Here is a 20105-nt window from a genome sequence, read left to right on the forward strand (position 1 = left end):
ATTTATCTACATGTGGGTGGAGCTGCAACCTGCAACTATTCCCTGACTCTAGTTCACTTTGGGCCTGCTTCAGTCATAGAAACATAGAAAATAGGTGCAGGAGGAGGCCATTCGGCCCTTCGAGCCAGCACCGCCATTCATTGTGATCATGGCTGATCATCCACTATCAATAACCCGTGCCTGCCTTTTCCCCATATCCCTTGACTCCACTAGCCCCTAGAGCTCTATCTAACTCTCTCTTAAATCCATCCAGTGACTTGGCCTCCACTGCCCTCTGTGGCAGGGAATTCCATAAATTCACAACTCTCTGGGTGAAAACGTTTTTTCTCACCTCAGTCTTAAATGACCTCCCCTTTATTCTAAGACTGTGGCCCCTGGTTCTGGACTTGCCCAACATTGGGAACATTTTTCCTGCATCTAGCTTGTCCAGTCCTTTTATAACCTATAAGTCTATAGGATTTCAAGCATATACAGAACACACATTTAATACCAGAAACCTTCATTAACCTTCCTTGGGCTACATGGTCATTCTACGGACATGTTTAGGGTCTATAGATACATACCTGGGCTGTCAAGGATGTCCTATGCTCTGATTTCATTAGCTATTGAAGTTTTTGGGATCTAACCCAGTTTCACTGCTGATGAAAACAAAAAATAAAAAGCTTTGTCACCTGGACCTTTGGCAGATTCCTGCTCTATCTTTCACTCTTGCTGCTCACTATTCTTCCACTCAGATTTTAATGGGCCTGTCCCACTTAGGCAATTTTTCAGCCGTCTGCCGGCGACTGACGAGTTGCCGGCAGTCACCTGAAAAACTGACAATTGGAACGGTGACTGTCAGAGTGGAACACACACACACAAACACATCGTTTCCTTCACCAGCCTGTTATCCAGGCGGGGGACAGGGCAAGCGTTGGGGGGCGCTGTCTAAAAAATTCACACGGTGCAAAGCCAAGGTGAAACAGACACACACCGTGATGAACAGAAAGGCTGGCGCTGTAAAAAGACAGCTAACGCACAGTTTACGGTAAGTCCTTTAAAAAGAGAGGGGGAGAGGGGGGGAGAATGGGGGAGAAGGAGTGGAGACAACTTTTAAGAAGCCAGGGATACACGGCTGTGAAGCTCGGCGGACGTAAACTTAACCGGTCGGTTATCCTTGGTTCTAAAAACTACTGTTTACCTTTTTTTTCCCCAATGAGTCAATGAAATTCACGGGTCAGCACCAGCTACAACCTACGAGAACCTTAGATCTCCTGGTAACCCATTAGGACCTCCTGGTAACCCAGCTACGACTCGAAAATTCTCGCTACTCTCCATGGCGGCTTCATTCTGGTCGCCGCTAATTTTTCAACATGTTGAAAAGGTCATGGTGACCATAATGAGGCCATGACTAGTTCCCGGAACGCGGGAACTCCTCACGACCATGAAGGCGACTTCCCGGCAACCGCCCACGAACACATGGCGACCATGTGGCGATGACTAGAATTAAGTCGCCAGTTAGAGTAGCGAGAATTCTCGTGCCATTGGTGGGTCGCCATGAGGTCATAGTGGGTTGCCAGGAGGTCGAAGGCTGTGGCAGGTTCTCATAGGTTGTAGCCGTCATGACCGGTGAATTTCATTGGGGGAAAAAAAATGTAAGCAGTAGTTTTCAGAACCAAGGATAACCAACCATTAATGTCTGCCGAGCTTCACCACCATGTACATCTGGCTTCTGAAAAGTCGTCTCCACTCCTTCTCCCCCCCTCTCCCCCCTCTCCCCCCCTTAAAGGACTTACCGTACACTGTGCTTTAGCCATCTTAATTACAGCGCTAACCTTCCTGCTCATCGCGGTGTGTGTCTGTATCACCTTGGCTTTGCACCGTGTGAATTTCACTCAGACAGCACTCCCCCCACTTGCCCAGTCCCGCGCCTGCATAACGGGCTGGTGAAAGAAGTGATGTGTGTGTGTTTGTGTGTTCCACTCTGACAGTCGTCGTTCCAGTTGCCCGTTTTTCAGATGGCTGCCGGCAATTTGCTAGTCGCCTGAAAAATCGCCAAAGTGGGACAGGCCCATTAGTCTACGATCAAAATAATTAAAGATCAAATAGATGGCAAATATATAATGTTCAGAATCTCCTGGGATCCTGCTTATAATTAGCCAGAAAAATTGCTGATCTTTTAGCAGTGCTTGTTGTAACAGGCCAATATGATGGGTGAACAAAGCCATTCCTGCAAAGTTGTCATGGGAGATGGGAGGACTGTGTGGCAGAACTTTTGATTAGTTATCAAAACTAATGCAAACATATTGTTTACCATTAGTCTCTCAGCATCTCTCCTAGAATTTGCCAATATCATGTTGTCAACAAAGGAAGGTTATAACTAACTGGAAGCCTCATGAATTTTAACACACAATTGACGTATCTTCATGATATGAGTAGTTGAATGCTACTGGGGAAGGTATTTACAGTCCTGGAAGTACCTCGTCAAAAATGATGGATAGCGATTACATCTTATTTCACAAGTGTGTTTATGACCAATGCGTATTAAATTCAGATATCTTATCCTAATGATAGAATCAGAAACTCATTTTTCTTTGCGAGTCAGGTTTTTATACCTCTGCTCGTCAGAAGAGAGAGATGGATTGGGCAGAATAAAGATGGAGAGCTGCTGTATTTGATCTGCTCTCCTTCAATCCAAGCTAAACTATAGCAGTGGTGTGAAAGCTGCTTGAGGTTTCATTCTGAACTTCAGTGAAAATGGAAGCACTATCCAGAATCATGAAAAGAAAAGGAAGCTATGAAAAATAATGTGACACTTGGTAAGTAATACAAGTGACCTATAATTGACACTAGTGCGTATTTTTCCAGTAAATAACTAAGCTCAGCATTTGTAATAGCACCGCTGACTGATTCACTCTGGCTGCTGCAAGCAGCAACATTATCAAGCATCAGTGTCAGACATAACCAATTGTTCTTACATTAGGAACAGCTTAGAACTGTCTTTTGAAATCAGTGTGCTTGAGAAAAGGGCAGTGACATCAATGGGACTGGGGTTTATTTTTTCCATTTCAGTACTGTTTTAAGATTTTGCTCCCCCTCACCCCCAACCCCCCACCCCACTTTCCCCCCACTCCCCCCCCCCCCCCCCCCCCCCAACCTCTAACCTCTTTGCTCCACTGACAGGTACACTATATTATTGTATCTGACCTGAAGCATTAACTCTGTTTCACTTTCCACAGATGCTCCCCGACCTGCTGAGTGTTTCCAGCATTTTCTACTTTTATATGTTCCCTTGAATTGTAACCCTATAATAGAAACTGCACTGAAATCAGTCAAATTTAAAATATTTTACCTTTCACACATTTTTATGAAAATCATACTACAGCACAATATTTAAATACAGGCTTTTGTGCAACTAAATATATCTGGCTGGTAGTCATACCATCATACAACACATAAGCAGTCTCTTGCAGAGTCATGTAGCCATGGGCCTATACAGCACAGAACCAGACCTTTCAGCCCAACTCATCCATGCAAACATAGTTGCATAACCAAGCGGGTCCACTTATCTGCATCTGGCCCATAACCCTCCAAACCTTTCCTATCCATGTACCTGTCTAATATCTTTTGTAGGTTGTAATTTTAACTGCCTCTATCACTTCCTCTATCTGCTCAGTCCATGTATGCACCACCCCCTGTGCCCTTAGATCCCTTTTAAATCTTTTCCCTCTCATCTTAAACTTATGCCCTCTAATTTTTGGCTCCCCTATTTTCGGAAAAAGACATGGCTGCTCACCCTGTCTATGTTCCTCGTGATTTTATAAACCTCTATAAGGTCACCCCTCAGCCTTCTATGCTCAAGGGAGAAAAAGACCCAGCTGCTTCTCGTCGCTCAAACTCTCCAGATTCAGTACCATCCTCATAAATCTTATTTGTACCATTTCAAGTTTAATGGCAGCCATCTTATAGCAGAGTGAGCAATACACAGTCCTCCAAATGAGGCCTTACCAACTACTTGAACAGCTACAACATGACATATCCAAATCATTGGTATAAATATAAATATAAATCACATATGAAATAAACAGATCCCTACGGCACACCACTTGTTACAGGCCTCCAGTCTGAAAAACAAACATCTACCATTACTCTCTGTTTCTTACCTCCATGCCAATTTTGTATCCAATTGGTTAGGTCACCATTTCAGACCAGTCTACCTTGCTGTACCTTGACCAAGGTCTTGATAAACATCTACCGCACTGCCTTCATCAACCCTCTTGAGCATCTCTTCAGTCAAATTGGTTTGACATGATTTCCCATGCACAAAGCCATGTTGACTATCTCCAACCAGTCCTTGCCTTCCAAATGCATGTAGATCCTATCTCACAGAATTTCCTCCAATAACCTACCATCATTCTCTCTGCCCTGTTGTTCCTGGGTTTTTCCTTGCATTTTTCTTAAATAGAGACACAACATTAGCCACCCCCCAGCCATGGTTATCGATGATACAAAAATCTCTGCTGGAGAACCTTCAGTTTCATCCTAACTTCCCACAATGTCCTTGGATATACTTGAGTAGGTCCTGGAATTATGTTTCACAATGCAGTTTAAGTCTACCAACACCTCCTCTTCTTAATTGGGGAATGTCTTCAAGACATCACTATTACCTTTCTTAAGTTTACTAACATCCATGTCTTTCCCCATGGTAAATACAGGTGAGATAATTCATGTCATATATCGTCCATCTCCTGTGCCTCCACCCATAGACAATCTCATTGATCTTTAAGGGCCCCTGCTCTCTCCTTAGTTATCTGTTTGCTCTTAATATTAGGAAAAACTTTGCCTATCAAGTCCATATGAACATCAAGCATCCACTTACACCAATCCCAGTTTCCTTTTAATTCTCCCCACATTCGTATTAACTCCCCTCTCAACTCTACCACTCACCAATCAGCGGCCAATTAACCTGCCAACAGATATGTTGATGTGATGTGGGATGGGAGCAAAGCACTTGGGAGAAACTCATGCGGTCACAGGTTAACATGCAAACTTCACCCAGGCCACACCAGAGGTCAGGATTTAACCTGGGTCGCTCAAGCTCTAAGGCAGCACCACTAATGCACCAGTCTACTCCAGTCTGCTACTGTTAATCCACTGTCAAATGTGCCTTAGGAGTGTGATCCCTTTGTGTAGTGTAATTACTTATTATGTACATTTTTTCTTCCTACAAAGTGTTTCCTGGGGTTTGCATTTAAACATAATATAATTAGTTAAATCAAATGCGTTGCTAACATTTCCCTGATGCTTTATTTACCTTAGTGTACAACAAATAACCTTGATTGAAGTGTACATTAACAGACTGGTTCTGCCTTTGTGTGAAATAGACTGTTAGTTCAGTACAGATTGCCATGTCAAACTTTGAAGAGGCCGTTCATAAAATTTCTATAAGAACAATATTTATAAAGCAGTTGGAGAGATTGGGTCAAAATAACGGTTCAACTTTGACGTTTGTTCGAGTGTAATCATGAAGCAAACCTGAACCTTTCCAGACCTGATTCGAACTGACCTCAAGGATTAAATTTTATTTTTTAAAAAGCTATGCTGGAAAATATGGAAGACCACAGGACCAAGAGAAACATTGGCCACTTTTCAGATCAATCAGCTTTCTGAGGAAACATTGACTTTGTTTCTCTCTCCTCGGATGCTGCTGGACATGCAGGGTATAACCAACATTTTCAGATTTTATTTCAGATTTCCAGCATCTGCTGATAGCTGATCTGACCTAAACATGTCAAACATATTTGGGCGCTGTGATGTCAGTTTGGGCTGTGGGGTCAGGTTAGGTGTGGGAGTGATGATGTCTTTTGGGGTGACATTAGGGGGTGAGGTCAGGTTGAGCTATGGGGGTCAGATTGCGGGATGATGTCTGGTTGAGTTCTCAGGCTCCAGTGTCAAGCATTACCTTGGGAAATAGGAACTGCCTGCTGCACTATCCGACCTCTCGTGGCTATTTGTGGGCAGTCCACCCGAGCACGTCACAACATCCTGGGCCTTTTGTCCAAAAGAGTCAGCCCGGCCTGATTCAACTCGAGCCTGAGGATTTAGAATTTGCTTCTGAAGACAGCTGGGTGGCACGCTGTTGCAGCGGCAGAGTTGCTGCCTCAAAGCGCCAGAGACTCAGGTTCGATCCTGACTGCAGGTGTGTCTACACAGAGTTTGTACGTTCTTCTTGTTACCGCGTGGGTTTTCTCCGGCTTCTCCGGATCCCACACACCTAAAATGTATCTGTTTGTAGATTAATTGGATTCTGTAAACTATAAATTGTCCCGAGTGTGCAGGATAGTGCTAGTGTGTAGTACAGGGTGATCACTGGTTAGCGAGGACTCGGTGGGCTAAAGGGTCTGTTTCCATACTGCGTCTCTTAAGTCTAAAGTCTGAAGTGGAACCTGATGCAAAAAGGCTGATCCCATAGGCTCAGGTTAATGACCAGGACTGAAGAAGGGTCCCAACCCGAAACGTCACCTATCCTGACATGCTGCCTGACCCGTTGAGTTACTCCAGCACTTTGTGTTCTTTCACGCGATAGACCAGGTGGCTAAAAGAAAGCCCTGTGCATGAGCAGGGGGTTTAGCTTCTGTTCTTCTCGGTGCACCTACTTCTGGCCACTAGAGGGGGGATTGGATTGAAAGCAGGACGTTGCCTTTCTGCGGGAGTGTGACCTGAGAGACCAATCACATCCTGCAAGGCATGCTTCCTATCAACTGGTGAAGGATCGTTAAAGGCAGCGTGTCCCACTTTTAAAGCTGAGACAAGAAGCAGAATGCTGGAAGGTTACAATAAATTAACATAATAAAAATGACTCAACAAATGCAAGCAAGCACTCCATTGACTGTGGCTGCTCTGACTTTTTCAAGTAGAACTCATCTTTTAATTGTACTTTATAATGTAAATCGCATGAGGAATTATCAGCAACCCTTTGAACTAAAAATGTGCTGATTATTAAGTTAATTGACCATTCACAATACTCACAAATCAACCGGGATTCAGTGAAAAAACTAGCTCAATATACATGAGCTGAAGTATTCGACATTACCAAGCATATAATTGTGAAGGAGATCAGTGGGATGTGTGGATGTAAGATCTGATTGACTAGCACAAAGGAATACAACTAAAGAAAAAAACACACGCATTGACTTTGAATCCCAGTGCAAGTATTGCAAAGTGAAAGAGTAGATTTATGTGTTAAATTGAGCTGCGACATGTATGTGAAGTGCAGAACTTTAACTCCCTTAAGTGACCTCCTTTAAGGTTAAAAAATGATTTATACATGATTTCACAGAAATATGTCCCTGGGCCTCTTATTAGGACTTGAAACAAGTCAGTCTGTGCCATTCCCCAACTCCTTTTATTTCCACATGAAAGTGATTAGAGATGTTTATCTGAGCCAGAAAGCTGGGGGCTGGAGTTGCTTTCATCACAGAAACCATGGAGATGTCAAATACATCAGAAACTACCAGAGACTCAAGTCATTAACCTGCCTCCATTTTCCCCAACCATGTCACTTGCTGCAATTGCATATATTTGCAGGACAGGAAATAAAACTTCCAGATTAAAATATTATAGAGAACAGAAAAGTTGCTTTCCCATGATTTGTAGCTCCAAGCCAAAATATGAATGTGTTTTCATACTTTTATCCTGTATGTTGTTATCTGAGTTGACAGTCGTATATTAAAATCTTACCATGATGGCTCACAGTTGCAAAGGCTATGTGCAAGAATGCCTTCAAAAGAACATATGTAGGAAACCCCTTGGGTAATTCAATCAATGAAATCCCTTTATCTGACCTTTAGAACTGTTTTCAACTTTCCAAAGCATTCAAATCAGAAGAGACCATTCTGGATCATGCTTCTTTCTAAAGCATAAAGAATAAACAAGCACGGGCTTGTAAATCACTTTTAAAAACAAACACAGACTGCGACTCAGAAATGTTCTTAATGTAAATCAAGCTACATTGTCCTTTGTCTTTAAATCACTCTTTTGGAACATTCACACAATAAAATGCCCTCATATTCAGTCAGCAATATCTCTTTCAATGTTCATTCTGGCTGCTACTCCACACACGAGGGAAACCTGAAAACCCTGTGGTCTCAAGTCATCAGCAGGGATCTAAGGATGATCAATTGCTCTCTGGAAGATGCTGTGATTCTTTCTAGCGTCTTTGCAACCAAGAAATTAGATGCAATTTGTTTTCACAACCCGCCCCACCTCCTACTTTGTACGCTGAGTATATAAACCTTAAATCTAAAATGATGGAGCATCCATTCATAGTAAAATATGAATTCCTATTAAATTCCTCAAATGAAGTTGAAGCACAGTCCAGCAGTCTAATAGTGTTATATAATAGATTATTAAGTTTCATTGCAATTAACCAAATTTAACAAATGTAGCATCATGATGAATTTGATTTGATAAACCCTTCTAATTTATATGTATAAAAAATTATTATCATTTATATAAATGTTTAAAATAAACAGCATTATATGAAGCATGCACACATAAGCTCATAGAGTGCTTCATTTTCCAATTAAAGAAAGTGATGTGATAGGAATAATGGATGAACTTCCACATACTGCATATCTTGGCAGTGACATGAGTGAAAATCTGGTTTAAAATACAAATCAGATGAAAATCACAAGAGTAATATCTTTATCTTTGGTGCAATCAAAACAATATATTTATCTGGACAGACATACTTGAAGTAACAGAATTATGTATCTGTTGTTGGAGTGGCAGGATAGGGTCCAACACTGAGGCTCGTACAGTCTGTAAGGAAATGGCAAAAGGGCAAATCTCCTGCCTCAGATCACCAATGGCAGACACATTGCTGAATGAATCTGATGTTTTCAGCCTCTCAGCCTCTGAATTTAATGAAGACTCGTGTTATGCAATTATACAAATGTTACAACTGTTGTAGTCAGGCTGCATTTGGAGTATTATGAGCATTTCTGGGCACCCAACTATAAAAAGGATATCATTCATATGAAAAGGGTGCAGAATTGACATGAGGATTAACCAGCACTGGAGAGCTTGAGTTATAAGGAAAGATTGAATGTTGGGATTCTTTTCCCCAAAACGTAGGAGGTTGAGTTGTGACTTTGCAGAGGTGTACAAAATCATGAGATGTATACATAGGATGAATGGTCACACTCTTTTTCCCAGTCAAGGGAAGGGTAAAACAAGAGCGCATAGATTCCATGTGAGAGGGGAGAAATTTAAAAGGTAGCGACTTTTCCACACAAAGGGTGATGGGTATATGGAAAGAGTTGCCGGAGACAACTGTAGAGGTGGGTACTATAATAATGTTCAAAGACATTTGGGTAGTTACATGGATATGAAAGATGCTAAATGCATTTTGTTGTCTCTGTACTGTACACTGACAATGACAATTAAAATTGAATCTGAATCTGAATCTGAATCTTTGGAGGGATATGGATATACTGCATTGTTGGCAAATAGGCCGAGCTCAGGTAGATGTCTTAGTTGCCATGGATGTTGATGTTTAAATAATTAATTGAAAGATACATTGTGCAAATGGGCCCTTCAGCCCACTGAATCCACACTGACCATCGATCACCCATTCACAATAGTCCTATGTTATCCCACTTCCTACACACTAGGGGCAAATTACAAAGGCCAATTAATCTATAAACTCGCATATCTTTGGGGTCATGGGAGAAAGCCGGAGCTCCTGGAGGAAAACCGTGTGGAAGAGAACGCACAAACTGCGAACCCAGATCTCAGGTGCTGTGAGGCATCAGCTTTACCAGCTGCCCTTTTTGTGCTGTGAATGACATGCTATTCATGATCTCTGCCACAATTTGCAGTGACTTTATTGCTGTTTTATACATGCCATAACTTAAAAAATCGACCAGCTAATTATTATGACTTTGCCCACCCAATAAAATCAATAGTGAGGTCAAGTTTGATGAATTAACCACATTGGATCACCTTAACCACTTAGGCCATTACAGAATCGAAGCAGAGGACTCTGAATCAGTGAAATATTCAATCGTTCATCAGGTTGCCTGAGGGGAACATTTTTACTGACTTGTAGGAACTTCACTGAAACCTCAACCTTAATTAAGTAATAAATTTACATGATGTGGCAACCAAGCATGTTCTAATATCCCCAACTGATATTATTTTTATGTTTTTTTTATTGAGCTTATGCATTATGCACAAATTTTACTCATTGCTAAAATATGGCTACGGATCAGATGTACCTATGGTTTCCAATTTAAGATCAATTTTATATAATTAAATGTTTGGTTTTGTGTAACCACGTCATTTGAAGTAAGCCTGATCTGCATATACTTGGCACACAAACTGTGACCTATACCCTGTTTTTCAGTAGCTTGTTGGTCCTGCTACCTTGGATCTATATAAACTATTGGCCAGGCTGCTCCCACTCCAAAACTGGAGTCACTGCAGTGAATTGAAATAGTAAGATTAAACAAGAACTTACCAGTTTGAAGTTTGATCTTGATTTTATGAGGAGTTACGATGAGCGATTACGTGAAGAAGGGCCGGCCGTCTGCGTGCGCGTCAATCTTCAAAGCAGCGTTGTTAAATCACAGATAAAAAGAATACCTGAGAATAGTAAGATTGAAGAAACTAGAACTTCCATGTGACCTTGATAATATGAGGGTGGGAGCGGTGGGCACGTAATCGCTCATCGTAACTCCTCATAAAATCAAGATCAAACTTCAAACTGGTAAGTTCTCGTTTAATCTTACTATTTTACTTCGGAGTCACGTGAGTGACTACGTGAAGATTTCAAAGCTCTGTGATTTTACGCCGGTTACGAATCCAGGCATCACACACTGAATGGATTGACCATGGATGCGTGTAATCATTAAAGCATTCAGACATTACGTAGTTAAGTAAGGACACTGATGCTTTAAATGAAAGAAAAGTTAAAAAAAAATAGTTACCACTCCCAACATTGGGGGGAAACTAAGGGACAGAACTTAAAATGGTACGTGCAAACACCCCCAGTCCGGTAATGGGTTTGTTATAAAACCGGTGGACCGTTATTTCATTCGTCCATCCTGCAGCCACTAGGATGTTATCAAGAGGCACGTCCATTGCTCTTGCTGCCGACGTAGATGCAGCCCTGGTGGAATGAGATTTAACCATATGAATGTTCACTCTGTTACCGCCATTACCCCCTTTGACCATCTGGAGATGGTTTGTGTTGGCACCTTCTGGTCTGTTCTGAGCCTCTGTGGTTCTCCGTACTCTCAGATAGTGGTGTTAGTATGTTACCACACACACAACCGTAGGTCCTCTGGATATGCCAAGAACTGGATCTCCATCCCTGGCATTCCTGGCCTGCTCTGTTTTATCAGGTTCCTGATTAGGAATGTTATGTTGTTCATATTGGTGGTCATGTGGCCCAACCGTAGCTTGCAGTGTCTGGACTCTTTGTCAGCATACCACCTTCAGGGTTAGTTATAGGCGGTCACCACTGTCAAAGTAGGGTTAGTACCACGCTCACATCCCATGTGTCCGTGTACCTTGGTCTTAGAGGTATTAGATTGTAAATTCGCTTCATGAATTTTGTTGTAAAGGGGTGCGTTCCTATCGACCCGTGCCCTGCTTGCAGCATCAGATAGGAGGAAAGTACGCCTCTGGCACTATTGATTGCACTATAACTTTGTTTATAGTTATAGTACAGAGTTGATAGGAAACTCCAAGACATCTGTTATCCAAACTGTGTTGTATTTGTTCGGACAGTCCTATGCCTTGAAAAAGCCTCCTCAGAATCTGCAGACCAACAAGTTAATACGTTCGTGTAGTGGATGGTTACTCCCTGTAACTGGGTTCACTAGGAGGTCCCTGCTCTTGGTTACAGCCATAACTGGCTGGACTATAGTTCCCAAAATTTTTGGGGACCAGGCTTGAGTAGGCCAACCTGGCACTACCAATATGCATGTGGCTTGGTCTTGCTTGATTTTGGTCAAGCATCTGTTTGTGAGACAAATTTGCGGAAAGTATGCATAAACAATCCTCCCCTGTTGAGGGAGAAAGCATCCACTGCCTTACCCCTGGATCCAGCTCGCAGGACACATATCTGGGTAACTGATGGTTTAGTCTAGATACAAATAGATCAAAATATGGTATGCCAAATCGTGTAGTTATTTCGTTAAATACTGTCTGATTCAACATCCATTCTGTGTTGTTATTAAACATTCGTGATCCAGCATCTGTCACCGTGTTATATCTACCTTGTAGATTTCCCAAATATTCCTCTTGATACACCAGTGCCAAATGAGGTTCGACAATCTATCGTAAGGTACAGATTTTACACCACCCTTGTTAGTGGATATGTGCCACCGCAGTGGTGTTATCAATCTGCATATCGCTACAGAATCCCTTGAGTCCAAATTGTGCCCCCAACAATTCTGGGTAATTGATTCCATGTGTTGGGGAATTACAGACTCCTGCTCATTCCATCTGCCCCCACAGCTCTAGACTGTGTTGGTGGCTCCCCATCCTTAGCCGCTAGCATTTGTCTGAAGAACCCTCGATGGCTTTCAAGCAAATTTACTTTGAGCTTTCTCACGTTCGTTATCCACCGTTGTTATTCAACAAAGGCCTCTGCTGGCAATCCATAGTTTTGCCAATTTTGCCTGCATGGAATCTGAGTGTCCGTTCCTTTGCTCGCTGTAATTCTGGTAATGCAAAGGCCCGTACGTACTGCTGGAAATGCAGCTACTATTTGCCAATTACACTCGCTGTTTGCCTGATAGATGGCTAGTATTTGACTATCAGGTCATAGCAGGCTTGATTAATATAGTCGTTTGCCCCTGGGCAAAGTCACCAACATATTTACTGTTTTTGATAGTAAATTCTAGGTAATCAATTACCCTTGTAGGTGTCAATTTTGATTTAACTGGATGGATGAGGTAACCAATTCTATCAAACAGGGTTTTGGTTTGCTTTGACTGATGCTTCTGCCAATTCTTGGCGACTCCAAAATGAAATTGTCCAAATATGCCCTTGCTATGTGGCTCTGAGACCTTTGTAGACCCAGAATTGGTTTCCGTAGTTTTGTCAATAGTCTAGGAGCTGATGTCAACCCATTTGGCAGATCCATACCATCCAGTTAAACTTCAAATATCTCCTGTTCTTAGTGAATAGACACCGAATAGTATGCATCTTTGAGGTCGATGCATGCCATGTGACCGTTTTATAGGTAGCTCCTATAAAACAGTAGTTAACTCGTAACAAATTTACTGTTTCTAAAAGTCTATACTGCACAAATGAGTTACACCTGGATGAAGTGACATCCTCCATCTGTCCTGAATGGCAATCCTGCCCAAGAATACTGGGCCTGCCTCGTAGACAATTCCAGTCCGAGTTCCAAGTCTGCTTGGAACCTGTGTATGTTGTGGAGTAAAATTATCACGTTATTATATGTTTTTAAAAAAACAGTTCTGAAATGTCATGTTATTGTCATTTTGAACAAGAACACAAGAGTAAATTACCAACGTGTAACTGGTCCACAATCCCTTGTTTCAGTAAACCCAGACCCACCTACCTCCATGGCTACCGGTGGTCTTGTGGTAAGCCCAAAGGCCCCTGATGCAGGTTCCTTTTCTCTCCTTGATTGGGAGTAGGACTGGTAGGAAGTGTGGATTCCATGTTTCTCCCGACCTCTGCTTGGGTCTGGTCTGAAACCTCATCATACTGAGCCTGCCTTGTAGGACAATTCTGGCCATTATTTTGAGTCTGCCTGAAAGACGACGCTGATCATATTTCCGTGCCCAGCTTTCAAGCTACCACCGGATTCAGTGAACCGCTTACCCCTTATGGAGATGTGGGGTGTGTTGTCACCTACTGATGATTTGCTTATCGTCATGTGGATATTCTGCCAACTGCTGGCTCTTGAGGCCATATGCATGTGCTTCAGTATATTCATACTTTAAATTCAAGATCAGTTACCTACTGATCATTCACACTCCCCTCCACTGAGGTTTGTAGGCAGTCCTGAAAACAGGTGCTGCCGCAGGCCCCTGAGGATACCTGTGCTAATATGGCCCTTCCAGTGGACCTAAATGAGATTCTAGCTTTGGTCAGACTGAAGTGGGCCATGAATGCTCCTCTCTTTAGAGCAGGAGACATTTGTGCAGCCCTGAAAACAGGTGCTGCTGCCTGCGGGTTCTCCATAATACCCGGGCTGTCAAGAGCTAGATTCCATCCAGGGAAGCACCTAGTGGAACCTAGCTGATTGCAGAAGCACTTATTTTCTGTTTGTTTGTATGGAAGCTTATTATTCCTTTTATGTAAGGCATTTTGGTGTTGACTTAAACAATGCAATATAAGTAAAACTTACTTACTTACTTCCTTTCTTCTGCTTGTCCCTGGGAAGGTTCCCCCCCCCCCTCTTCTTTGTACTCTGGTTCAGAGTGGTTTCTTCCACATGTGGTTCTCCCTCCAATGGGGAAGACATTGGGCTGTCCCATGTGCGAGGCTCCCGGCACCAGCACTGCTGTAGGCCGTGGTGATACTGCTCCCTCCTTTGGAGCAGATCATTGTTGGAGCAACTTCTCCATAAGTTGCTCCATGTGGGAGAAGTTGTCCTCAGATGCTCTCCATTGAGAGAAGATATCCCTCTTCCCCGGACTCATCTGAGTCAACGGGTTCGTTTGGACTTGCGGGTGGCATTACGTCCCGCAGGACAACCATGGAGCTCCTGCTCCCGCGCAAAGTCTCCTGCCGATTCTGCTGTTGGCGCTAATGTCGGGAACAAGACCGTCGCCCGCTATTTGGAAAGCTGCGGTCTTCGGCAGCCGACATCCCCGCGGGCCGTCTCCTCGACATCTGGGCTCTGAAAAGAAAACTTCAAGCCTGAAAAAAACGCAGGTAAGTGATTCAACTTTCCTTACCTGCTCATCCCGACGGCCTGGGAGGCTCAGTGCCTGCCAGTCCGTCGTGCGTGTTGCGTTCAGACTAATGACGTGCATGCAGACGGATGGCCCTTCTTCACGTAGTCACTCACGTGACTCCGAAGTAAAATTAACTTTGCAACAGAGGATTGTCATAGAGACATAGAGTCATAGAGTGAAACAGTGTGGAAACAGGCCCATTGGCCCAACTTGCCCACACCGGCCAATATGTCCATCTACACTAGTCCCACCTGCCTGCATTTGGCCCATATCCCTCTAAATGTGGCCTATCCATATGTACCTGCCTAAATGTACCTGAGCATTTATTGCCTACCCCTGATTCCTGTGAGAAGGCGACGGGGAAATGCGACCTTGAATCACTGCGGTCCTTCTTGTAAATACTGGAGGGTGTGGAGTTCCAGCATTTAGGCCCATTGCTATGACAGGAATGGCGATAGGTATCCAAGTTAGGATGATGTTTAACTCAAAGGTGGTGATGGTCCAGTTCAGACCGTGGCCTGTGGACTTTACCATTAAGGGCTCGCAGTCGCAGGAAACTAGACGGGAGCTCCAACGATGCAGAGGGTGGACCTGCCCCTACGTGGGATCCGATCACCGGCGCGGGGGAGCTGACATCCCCCCCGATGCGGGAGCTGATCCCCCCGATGCGGAGGGCCCGACCGCTGGCTACAGGAGTCAAGATCATCCCATCAATGGAGGGATCGAGGCCCCCGAACCACGGGAGAGCATAGAAGGGAAGAGATTTGAACTTTTTTCACATCCCACCACAGTGAGGAATGTGGAGGAGTCACTGTGGTGGATGTTTATGTTAAATGTATTTTGTGGGTTCCGTTGCTTTTTATTTGCAAAACATATGGATAATAAAGTATTCGTGTGATTGTGATTGTTACTGCCTTTGTCCTTTTCAATGATAGGAGTCACAAGTTTCAGATAAACTATTAGCAAACAAATTTGTCCATTGAAGCAACACAGTATGATTTCTAGGGTGAGCATTTAGTTGTAAGTCATTTTCTTTCTTGCAAATATGCTAAGTGAATCTGCTTTGCTGGTTCCGTGCACCAGCTCTTCTTATTTAATGCTGCACATGTTCAAACTGCTTGATTTGAGTAGCCGTTAAATCTTATTAATTCCCACAAATGAAGCTTGGAGGATATCATTAAATTCTTCCAGCCTTCAAACAGCCTCAAGCGGAGAGAGATGTGAGAAGAAGAAGAATCGAGAGGGTCTGTGGTGTCGTGAACTTATGGGAAACTAGCAAGAAGCCCCAGTCAGAGATCAGCAGGAGTTGGCCAACAAATTCAGAGGTAGTAAAGAGTAGGGAGATGGTGTAAAGCAGGTGATAGAAAATTTGTTTCACTTCTTTCCCTATTTTTACTAATGTCTGAAAAATTAAAATTCAGAAACACAAGGAACTGCAGATGCTGGATCATAAAATAATACACAAAGTGCTGTGGGAACTCAATGGGTCAGGCAGCATCTCTGGAGAACATGAATGGGCGATGTTTCGGGTCGGACCATTCCTCAGACTGATTGTGGTGGGGGGAGGGGAGAAAGTTGGAAGAGAGGTGGGGGCAGGATAAAGCCTGGCAAGTGATAGATGAATACAGGTAAGGGGGGGATTTTGATTGGCACATGATTGGACAAAGGCCAGAGATGAAAGGCAAAAAGGTGGGAGGTGTACAGAAGAAGTGCAAATTGTGAAGCTAGAGGACTGAACCCAACTTGGATTTGCACCCATTTCTCTCCTTCTCCCTCCAACCTGCCCCCTTCTATCTATATTCCTTCCTCTGGCTTTATAATTCGCCCCGCTTCTATGCTGTCAATTGGGCCATATACATCAAATTTACGCAGAACTTCAAAACCTCCTGAAGTTACTTCCCACCTCCCATGCAAAACTCTTTCATAAATGGGTAAAACTATTAAGACCTGTTCCCTTGATCTTCTGGTGTTGCCACTTCTTATGAAGCCCCGCTAGAGAAATAAACCCTTTACTGTGTGTTCCATTTCACTGCAGAGATTACCCCTAAGTAAGTTCATTAAAAAAAGCAAGCACATCTTCCTAATAGATACGTGGATTTATGAGTACATAGTGAGCAACAAAGCAAACTAATTCTCTGCAGTAACATTTCTAATTGAGTTAAAGAAGCAGAAATAAAATAATTGTTGATTTATGTTTCCCATAAAAGCCCCCTGTCACTCCAGTTGCATGACGCTATTATGCTTGCTCTCTGCTTTTATTTATTTCACAATGTTTTGCTTGTTTGTTCTGATCCAAACTAATGCGAGCTGCTCAGGTGGATTCCCCTCTGCCTGGACAGGGAGCTCCATGTGGGCTTCAGCTTTGCAGAACATTCACAAAAAGAGGCGCGAACTGATAACCGCAACTTCAGACTCCACCCATCCTACAGAAATCCATTCATTGGCAATTAATATGATCCAAGACCATTTCCCCACAAATCCAGACGCAATGACTCAAGCACAGGATTAATTCTATGTTAAGGGAGCAAAAAGGCCATTCTTCCATGATCTGTATGTGATATTCCTCAATAAAATGAATATATGAGGTTTGAATCTTCATGTTTAACATCACAATCACAATCGCAATAATACTTTATTAGCCAAGTATGTTTTGCAACACATGAGGAATTTCATTTGCCAAGTCAGTCTTACAAATAAAAGGCAACGGAACGCACAAAACACATTTTAACATAAACATCCATCACAGTGACTCCTCCAAATTCCTCTCTGTAATGGAAGGCAAAAAAAAGTTAAATCTCTTCCCTTTGCTCTCCCGCCGTCAGGGGCCTTGAGCCCTCGTTGATGGGATGATCTTGACTCCCATAGCTGGCGTTGGGCCCTCCGCGTTGAGGCGATCTGCTCCCGCATCAGGGGGGGGGATGTCAGCACCCCCTGTGCCGGACTATCGAACCTCGCATCGGGGCTGGTCGAACCTTCCACGACGTTGGAGCTCCCGACATCCACGGCTTCTCCCGAGACTGCGAGCTCCCGATGCAAAGGATATTCAATTTGTACTCTCAACAAGAATGCAATAATATTAAAACTAAATTTGTCATTGTCCAGATAAGCCAGGTCTCAGACTCAAGAAACAAATTATGGATGGGGTTGCTGAGAGAAAAACTCCACCCCTAATCCCCTAGAAATCGCGGTCACAGTGAAGAAGTTCCAGAAACTGTTTTCTTCACCAGGGTTTCTCCCTATATTCCTGTATACTCATGGATGCCTGGTGTAGATTCCAGCATTGGTAGAAGTGGGACCCACCTGTAGTTTAAGTCTTGGTCTAGCTTGGATCTTTCTCAATATTATTCTGTTTTTGTGCCATTATAAAGGGCAGCTTGTGATGTTAATTGGCCAGCATCAAAATGTGCTTTTTCCCATCATCTTCAACAGGCACCCAGAATGCACCCATGGTCCAGCAGGTGCCCTTCACTGCCATTTACATTAAGTGACTCCTGTTAGCAAATTTGGAATGTCTCCAAGCATCTCCTCTGCTTCACTTCTATTATTGGAGCATGTCCAAGGATTCCCAACTCCTTTGCTGTAATACTTTGTAAATTCCAGCCAATGTTTTGTCATAACCTGAATACAGAAGTTATCCTGCAGAGCAGGTATTTCAGAGGTTTGTTTGTACTAGCAAGCACCATCCATTCACTCATTTGTGTACTTCCCAACTCTTTGGAATACATAGTTCCTCAATCACTTCTAAGCAAGTATTAAGCCTTTTCCAAATATAAATTATTTGATTAAGAATGAGGTTTTGGCTCTGTCTGTTTCAATTTTTAAGCATAATTAGACATTTCAAAGGAACAAGTTTGCTGCCAGACATCTGGGTCTTTCATAAACCTGGATATCATAAATCTATGTCAGAAACACAAAATGCACTTGCCAGTTGCTACAGGAACACATTCACTGAGAATATTGAGGTGATTTAACAACAAACTTCAGGAAGGTTAATTTTCATGGGAATGTCCCTCTTGTGGAAGAGCCATGGAAACCCTTGGAAAAACAAGGTTAAAATCATATTTCTAATGATTTTCAAGGTTTTTTGGCAGTTTATCGCATATGTTGGAAAATCTCTGTGAGAAGTCATCCACATGGCCTGAATATTTAAGCAAGATTTGAATTCTGAAGATCTAAAATTATAGACTTTGTCCTAAAAAGTCCTAAAAAAAAGTAGATAAGAAAATAATGAATAAGTTTATTGGCCAAGTATGTACACATACAAGGAATTTGCCTTGGAACAAGTGAACGTCGAAAAGAAAGATTATTCATCCGACTAGATGTATTCCCCACCCAGTTATAAGCATTGTGGCTATTTTTCTTTTCCAGTATTTAAAAATATCTGAGTCCCCATTCAGTCATTCACTGTTAATAATATCCAAATCCTGCAACCTTTTCTAATAATACAAAGGCACCAGTTAGATAAGGGATTTCCAGTTTATTTTTATGCTTTTAAGAGCTCATGCCTGGCTTTCAAAACTACACATCAACGATGGAAATATTGAACATTGAATTCTCCAGTTTATGAATGACCCCCCTATCCCTCGCTCTCTTTCCTGTCGAATCCCTCCCCCCCCCCTCCCCACGCACACCCATTTCTCCCACCATCTCCACCCTCCTAATCTCCTTGCTCTTTTTCCTTCCTTCGTACACTCAGCTCCCATCCCTGGGTTTTGTTTCCTTTCTACACCCCCCTTTCCCCTCCTCCTGTCCCTTTCCACCTGTAAACCTCACTCAGTCTTTACAGTACTTATTACTCATCTTCACTCCTTATCTAACACCATTTTACTTCTAGCCTTTGTTGCTTACTCCATCCATCTGATAATCAAAACCCCACTCACCTATAGCCTATCCATGATTGCTATGGACTCTCTGCTTACCTCTTTTCGTCTTCCTGGCAGTTACCCATCTACTTTCTATCTGCACCTTAGGTGTGACCACCTCACGATAGCTCCTATTTATGAGGCCCTCATTCTCATGGACGATCCTGAGGTCGTCCATCTGCAGCAGCAGTTCCCTCATGTGGCCTGACAGGAGCTGCAGCCATTTGCATTTCCCACAGGTGACACTGTATGGTTCCCACATCCTGCAGCAGGAGCATACCAGTGCCCGATCTGCCACCCCACCGCACAA

The 20105-nt window shown here is 43.1% G+C and overlaps 1 long non-coding RNA gene across 2 annotated transcripts in view; it reads left to right on the forward strand.

The window, feature by feature from the left end:
* Positions 1-2236: 2236 nt before the first annotated feature.
* The window catches only part of LOC129711667 (uncharacterized), a 34011-nt gene continuing 16142 nt past the window's right edge, over positions 2237-20105 (forward strand). For both annotated transcript variants that reach the window (XR_008725891.1, XR_008725892.1), the window contains exon 1: positions 2237-2798. This is a non-coding gene — a long non-coding RNA (uncharacterized LOC129711667). The remainder of the gene's footprint in view (positions 2799-20105) is intronic.

This window comes from Leucoraja erinacea, chromosome 2, assembly GCF_028641065.1.
Source record: "Leucoraja erinacea ecotype New England chromosome 2, Leri_hhj_1, whole genome shotgun sequence".
NCBI lineage: Eukaryota > Metazoa > Chordata > Chondrichthyes > Rajiformes > Rajidae > Leucoraja > Leucoraja erinaceus.